Source organism: Hevea brasiliensis, chromosome 5 (assembly GCF_030052815.1).
Source record: "Hevea brasiliensis isolate MT/VB/25A 57/8 chromosome 5, ASM3005281v1, whole genome shotgun sequence".
NCBI classification, from domain to species: domain Eukaryota; kingdom Viridiplantae; phylum Streptophyta; class Magnoliopsida; order Malpighiales; family Euphorbiaceae; genus Hevea; species Hevea brasiliensis.
Genome location: NC_079497.1, coordinates 27,152,897 through 27,161,133, shown reverse-complemented (window position 1 = coordinate 27,161,133; position 8,237 = coordinate 27,152,897).

The window sequence follows — 8,237 nt, the reverse complement described above, 5'->3', positions numbered from 1 at the left end:
GCCAAGTTGGGTCACTGAATCTACAGACTATAGATTTGCCATTTGAACAGTAAAGTTTCAATGGCTATAACTCTCTCTAGAAAACTCCGATTTAGGAAATTCTTGAACCGATGGAAACCTAAGACATGGTAGAACATTTCATATGAAGAAAATTAGACCAAATTATGAACTTAACTTGATCAAATTACTGAATGAAGTTGGATCAACAAATCTGCAGAACCAAATTCTACAGCATGAACAATAAACGTAATTTGCTTATAACTTGAGCTACAAAACTCCAATTGGGGTGATTCAAAAAGGAGAATAAACTTGAGACAATAGGGAACATTTTTTTATGAAAAAAGTTTTACCAAATTCCAACAGTAAATTGACCAATGAAACATTACAATTAGGGAAACCAAAACTGAAAATTTGCAATTTTGCCTAAAAGACCTAAGTTTTGAAAAAATGACCAAAACCAACAAGTTTAGTGACCAAAATGTGGTATGTGGGTGAAGTTGGAGTTCCCATACCTATTAAGCCTTAGAAAGTCAACTATTTGACTTGAATAGTGTAGTGAATAGTAACCCGAAACACAAAATTTTAAGAACGTCGAGTTAAGCGCGTTAGAGCTTGGTAAAAGTGAAGCAAAATTTATTTTGGATTTATTTTAAGTTCTTGTACTGAAACACTGTAAAATTGTGTGTTTCAGTTGGAAAGAATACTGGGAAAGAACCCGAGGAACCGAGTCAAGGCCAAGAGGCGACTCGCTTGAGGTTTGTGCACAACTAACTCTTTTGTTATTTTTCAATTCCAAATTGACTTGAAATAAATTTATTGTATGATTTATGATTTTGTTGTGTTGAGAATTTTAACTAATTGAATGAAATTGTATAATTTGAATATAAATTTTCTTATGCATTTAAGGATTTATTGCATTGTTTTGAGGATTGTAAATTTTAAGTTTGATGTGTTGCCAACCTTGAGCATGAATTTATGATGGTTAAATATGTTGATTTGTAAATACTTTGCAAATAGAAATTGTTTTGAATATGATTTGAAACCACAGTTGACATGACAAAATATGTTGTGAATTCTCATTAGCTTGTCTAGTGAGATAACTCCTCCACTTGATGGGGCGAGTTTCTTCCTCTCTGGCTTGCCAGTTGGGGAATGATGTGAATGAGTACTCATATATACTAGCTAGTCTTTGTTTCTCCCTTTTAGCCTCGGTTATTGGGAGAATGTAAAATGTCGTGGTGTACAACACGGCATCTATTCGAATTTTGGGTCATGGGTTCGACTGTGTGTATTGTTGGCAATGCCCTTTAAATTATGCATGATTTGATAAATTGTGATTGAAATAAATAATTTGTCAATGATTCAAAAAATTTTTCATTGTCTCGGAATTTAAAAGAAATGTAAATAAATAGTTACTATTTGATCAAAATGTTATTCGAATGAATAGTTTGCATGAATGAAAATGTTGATTTCTGAAGGTCATGGATTTTGAAGAATTTAGAAATTTCAAAATTCTATTTGTTATGAATTGTCAAGCATAAATTGTATTAATTTTTAAATTATTAGTTTGTGCACCACTGAGTTCACCACTCAGCGATAGCTTTGTATGTATCGCAGATATAGAGACTAGAGGAGCAGCAGATTGAGCTGCTGAGGACAGGGGAGCTACCTGCTAGAAGTTATCGGGTATAATTTATACCCTGACTGTAAATATTTCTTTTGATGTATATATTGCACATAAATGTATAGACATGTAAAAATGGGTCTTCAGCAGTTTGTATAAAATTTGTATAAAGTTGTAATATATATTGTAGTTTGAAATTCTCTTAATGTAAATTTTGTAATGATGTGTTTTGTTTCTAATGAAATATGAATGGAACTATTTTATTTAATTTGAATGAAATGGATTGCTAGTATTTTGAAGATCATTGGATAGTGGATTTGAAATTTGAAAGTTGATAAATATGTTGAGAAATTGATTGAGATTGAGTATGAAATTAAAGCAGTTGTTGAGAAAAATTTTTAAAAGTGCTTTTTACAGGTATTTGAAGAACTATTTTCTCAAAATACAGAGGGAACTCTGTCAAAATTTTTATAAAATTTGTGTAAAAATAAAATGGGCCAAAATTATTAACTAGATTTAATTTTAACTAAATGTTTTAAGTATTTATTAGAAAATGCTCACCACTTATCAAAAGTAAGAAAATTGTTTTAAAATCCCTTGTAGGGTACTTAATGAGTTATCGGTAGGTGAAGTTCGGTAGTTCATTAGGTATTCTACGGGATCATGTTATGCCTTACAGAGGGGTAAGGTGTGACATGTTTTAGTGGTATCAGAGCAAGTTTTTGAAGTACGCTTTAAATTGTGAATTTGTGTCTTTCCTTGTTAAGTACAACTGCTCAATCTCCATAATTGTTACATACCGTGCATTACATCATGAATATGAACTAACGGGGAGAAATCTCCTTGTGTTGGGTGTACAGGAAATAGAAAAAAATCCTGTGAATAGATATGGACAATAGGGATAAAATTGTAGAGCAGACTGATATAGCTAACGTACAAAGAGAGGCCCCAGTTTCACAGAGCGTTGGGGTCCAACTGCACTAATCCCTCCTATACAAATTACTGCACAAACGGCCCAGCAGATGGCCATGTTCTTTCAGCAAATGGCTGATAATCTGTCAGCCCAGGCCCAAGTACAAACCCAACCCCCTCAAGAGCATAATGAAAAAGAGAAAAGTGGGAAACCCATCGGTCAAAGTTCGAGTAGTAATTTGGGAAAGAGAAAAGATTTAGAGGGACCCCGAGCTCCTAAGTATGACAGAGGTGGACCTTCAGGGCGGAAGCAATCAATAATCATTCGTCAAAGAACCAGAAGTTCCTACCCTACCCGTATCTGTGATGTTTGTGGGAAATTACACGGAGGTATATGCCATAGGGTCACTGGAGCCTACTTCAATTGTGGTGGAATTGGACATTTCGCCCGAGATTGTACTAGCGCACGTCGAGTTATGCCACATACTACATCAAAGGAATCAGTCCAAGGTTCTGATTTTAGAGGCTCATTAATAGTCAGTAGGGGCAAAGGCAGAAGTAGAGACAACACTTCGGGTAATCCTCGTACAATGGACCAACCCGAGCAGAGGAATACACTAAAAAGAGGGAACGCCGTGCATTGAGGGGAAGAAGCAGAGACTTCAGATGTAGTTGCCGGTATGTCCTTAACTTGTGAAAGGAATAATTATGTACTATTTAATTCCGGCTCTACTTGTTTATATGCTAATGCTAAAATTATATGTTCAACTGCTATTCCCTTGCATGGAGATAAATTTTAATGTGTTAGTAATTAGTCTTTTAGGATAATAATTGCGATAATAAGCATGATTGGAATTAATTTTGGAAAAGTTTCTAGTGAGACACATCTCCTAAACTATGATAAATTATAAAGTTAATTAGTAAACCTAATTAGGTAAGGCAAGAGGACCTAAAAGTAAGTTGTAGTAATATATTTGCCCTAGATGGAAGTAAAGGTATTACTGTTGATAGATGTCAGTAAGTACCATAATCAAAATAAGTTTAAGATATTAGTGGATTTGAAAGAAATAAGACATAGGGAAGTTTGATCTATTGGGATGTATAGTAGTAACTATGCAATATACTTGATGTTTGTGCTGTAAGTTGCAGATTACAGTATTGACTTGAGATTTATTGTGTAGAGCTACATACTACCCAATAGTACATAAGGATAAGAATAGTTATAAATGATTTTCGCTCTGGTACAAATATACCAGAATAGAGTTTTATTACTAGAACTGAGTTTGAAAATCCTAATTCGGGATTTAAAACTCTATAATTAGAATATCAAAATATCATGGTTGCAAGGTAGTGAGAGTTAAAGACTCCGTTACCCTAGCATGAATTACAGTACATCAGGAATTGTTATGGGACTAGAGATTTTAGCATGGTAAAAATTTAAAAATAACACCTATAGGGCTAAGTCATCCAGTCTCCGATATGGGGTTTATAATTGTTCTGGTATTGCAATGGATCTTTTGCTCAAAGTTTAGTAAGGAACAATATTCTATTTGTGTAACGGTAAGACACAAAATATAATTTTGTTTCCCTAGAAGAGACAGGATGCTATGGATGACAATTATAACTTATAAAACAGTTAAGAAATAATATTCTACTGATAACAATAATTCGATAGGAACTAGTTGGCCAGGTATTCTTTAGGAAGAGCACAATTTTATTGTGCGGATCATAAGGATTAGATTAGAATTCAAGTGGAACTTTTGAATAGCATGGGAAATACAAGAGTCCGGTAGACTTGCTTCTTAAGATTAAAGAATTGTTTATGGTTAAAAAAAAAAAAGGTAATGATCACAAACTAGCAGAAAATAAGCTATAGAATATCGGTAGATAAAAGAAAATATAGAAGTAAAAATTAGAATAGTTGGTGCAAATGTAATAAAGAAACGTTATAAATATTAGTTAAAGTGTTGACTAGAATGGTCAGAGGACCAAATCAAAGTAATATTGAAGTATAGTGGATTTATTAGGGACGATAAGAGGTACTAAATTACGACTCGACAGCCAAGTTAAGGAAGAAGATAAGATTGAGGAATAAAATAATTAAAGTTAAGTTGTGGAATGAAAGAAGGAAACAAATAGAACATTAAGAAATGAGAAAAACACTAGATGAGGAATTGCCACTAAGGTAAACAACTTACTTAAGATGTGTAACGATATCCCGAACTATTTTATCAAGAAGGAAATAAGTTAAATAAAAGCAAACAAGATAGTGCAAAATGGCACATAGGCCGTGGTCATAAATGGAAATGGTAAGATAATGGTTATGGACCTATGGCCAAGAAAGAGATAAGCAGTTCATATACGACCAACAAGGTCATTTAAAAAAAAAAGACTACAAAGAAAAATAATTGTTAAAATAACAACAAGAAAAGACTAAAATATTCTAAACTAAACTGAAGGTTGCATCAAATGATCAAGAGATTTGATAAGAAAAGAGTAAAACTAAGTTCTCACCCAAAGGATCATACGAGGTCCTAGAAAGAGTGGATCCACTAGCACACAGATTTGTTTACATCTAAAATTGAAATGAATTTGAATCTAACCTATGATAGAAGCTCATAAGAAATTTGGCACACGAGGTGAACAATCGATGAGTAAATAGTATTGGTTAAAGTGCTAAGGAACCATCATTCAGGCCAGGAAGCTACTTGGAAGCATGAATAGGATATGAGGAGACAGCACCCACAACTGTTCAGAGACTGATACCAGGTAAAATTTCGAGAACAAAATTATTTTAAGGGGGGGAGAATTATAACACCTCAATTTGCATAGCCTGGTATATTTCACTATTCCGGCGACCGGTGTCGGTCCGGATAATTAAGGGGATTAAAACCACATCTAAGATAACTAAATAAGCCATAAACACAAATAATTAGCAATTATCAATTAGTTAAGTATAAATAAGAAAAACACAACATAAGAAGTTAAATGAGCCGAGAGTCACAGCGATGGGTGACCTTCTCGGAAATGACTGCGAAGTCGATTTAAATTCAAATTTCAAACCGTAAAATGTGATGCCGCGGTCCTTAGGACCCTTATAAACATAGTGGAAAAGAGAAAATCATGAAAAATAACTGTTAAGCCAGTCAAATAATTAGGTCAGGGAGTCAGAAGAAATATGGAATTAATTGCAAACCGGGATGAACCAACGAGGGGCAATTTGGTCAATTGACCCCGAGAGCTGACTCCTGACCTAACTGTCAAATAAAATCGGAGAAAAGAAAATTTCGGAATTGAAAATTAAATTAAAGAACTAATAAAAAAAAGAAAAAAAAAGGAAAATGAAAAAGGTGTAGGGAAATGACATCATGCATGATGCCATAAATCCCATAATTAATAATTTGATTAAATGGATTTTTGGGTCTTCCATAAGACAAAAGACATAAAGAAAGAAAAGAAAAAAAAAATAAAACACAAAGTCTTCTTCTTCAAAACGTCACTTTCCCTCTTCCTCATATCTCTATAGTTAAACCTCCATTAAAGCTTGTCTTCAAGCTTTAAAACCCTTACCAAATCCCAACTTCTTCCATAATCACTCCATAAAACCTTATTCCCTTCCCTTGAGAAAGAAATTTAACAAGAAATAAAGAAGAAAAGAGGAGAAAAAAATTGAAGATTGGATATCAAAGTTGAGGTAAGCACATCAAATTGAAAGTTTGAGATTAATTATTGTGTTTTTAGCTTGAATTACTTGTAAATAAACTTAAAATAAAAAAAAATATGTGTGAGGGACTAAACTAAAATTCGTCCAGCAGGGAGGGGAGAGTGATTTGCATGAGTTTGATTGAGTTAAACATGTTAAAATGCTTGAATGAGTTAAAAGATTGTGTTTATATGCTTTGAATTAGTTAATTACAATGAATTAGTGTGGTTAGGGTTTGAAACCTAGGGTTTTCATGCAAAAATTTTGGAGAAATTGGTAAATGATATATTTGACCTAATGTGAAGTGAAAAATGGTCATTTGTGATCAAATGAGGTGTGTTAGAAGTGTTGGAATTAAAAGCCAATTCAGATTGGATAAGGTCATGTGCTGGCAGTATGACCAAAATTTCCTTTGAGGGACCAAAAATGAAATTTTACAAGTCCAATGGATATGGGACCAATTGGGGATGAAAATAGGCACTAAATGACACAATTTTCATTTAGGAAGCCTGCTCAAAAAGTGACTAAAACCTAGTGAACAAAGTGACCGAAGTTGAGAAATCGCAGGCTGCACCAAATGAACAATGTTTGTTCATTTGGTCATAACTCGAGCTAGGCAGGTCAAAATAACCTGAAATTTTACCAGTGATTAGATGAGATATAGACCTAAAACTTTTATGAAGAACACCAACCCAAATTATGCCATTAACCCAATCAAATTACTGAGCTAAGTTGGGTCACTGAATCTGCAGACAACAGATTTGCCATTTGAACAGTAAAATTTCAATGGCTATAACTCTCTCTAGAAAACTCCAATTTAGGCGATTCTTGAACTGATGGAAACCTAAGACATGTTAGAACATTTCATATGAAGAAAATTAGACCAGATTATGAACTTAACTTGATCAAATTACTGAATGAAGTTGGATCAACAAATCTACAGAACCAAATTATGCAGCATGAACAGTAAATGTAATTTGCTTATAACTTGAGCTACAAAACTCCAATTGGGGTGATTCAAAAAGGAGAATAAACTTGAGACAATAGGAAACATTTTTTATGAAAAAAGTTTTGCCAAATTCCAACAGTAAACTGATCAATGAAACAGTACAATTAGGGACAAAACTGAAAATTTACAATTTTGCCTAAAAGACCTAAGTTTTGAAAAAATGACCAAAACCAACAAGTTTAGTGACCAAAATGTGGTATGTGGGTGAAGTTGGAGTTCTCATACCTATTAAGCCTTAGAAAGTCAACTATTTGACTTGAATAGTGTAGTGAATAGTAACCCGAAACACAAAATTTCAAGAACATCGAGTTAAGCGTGTTAGAGCTAGGTAAAAGTGAAGCTAAATTTATTTTGGATTTATTTTAAGTTCTAGTAATGAAACACTGTAAAATTGTGTGTTTCAGTTGGAAAGAATACCGGGAAAGAACCCGAGGAACCGAGTCAAGGCCAAGAGGCGACTCGCTTGAGATTTGTGCACAACTGACTCTTTTGTTATTTTTCAATTCCAAATTGACTTGAAATAAATTTATTGTATGATTTATGATTTTGTTGTGTTGAGAATTTTAACTTATTGAATGAAATTGTATAATTTGAATATAAATTTTCTTATGCATTTAAGGATTTATTGCATTGTTTTGAGGATTGTAAATTTTAAGTTTGATGTGTTGCCAACCTTGAGCATGAATTTATGATGATTAAATATGTTGATTTGTAAATACTTTGCAAATAGAAATTATTTTGAATATGATTTGAAACCACAGTTGACATGACAAAATATGTTGTGAATTCTCATTAGCTTGTCTAGTGAGATAACTCCTCCACTTGATGGGGTGAGTTTCTTCTTCTCTGGCTTGCCAGTTGGGGAATGATGTGAATGAGTACTCATATATACTAGCTAGTCTTTGTTTCTCCCTTTTAGCCTCGGTTATTGGGAGAATGTGAAATGTTGTGGTGTACAACATGGCATCTATTCGCATTTTGGGTCATGG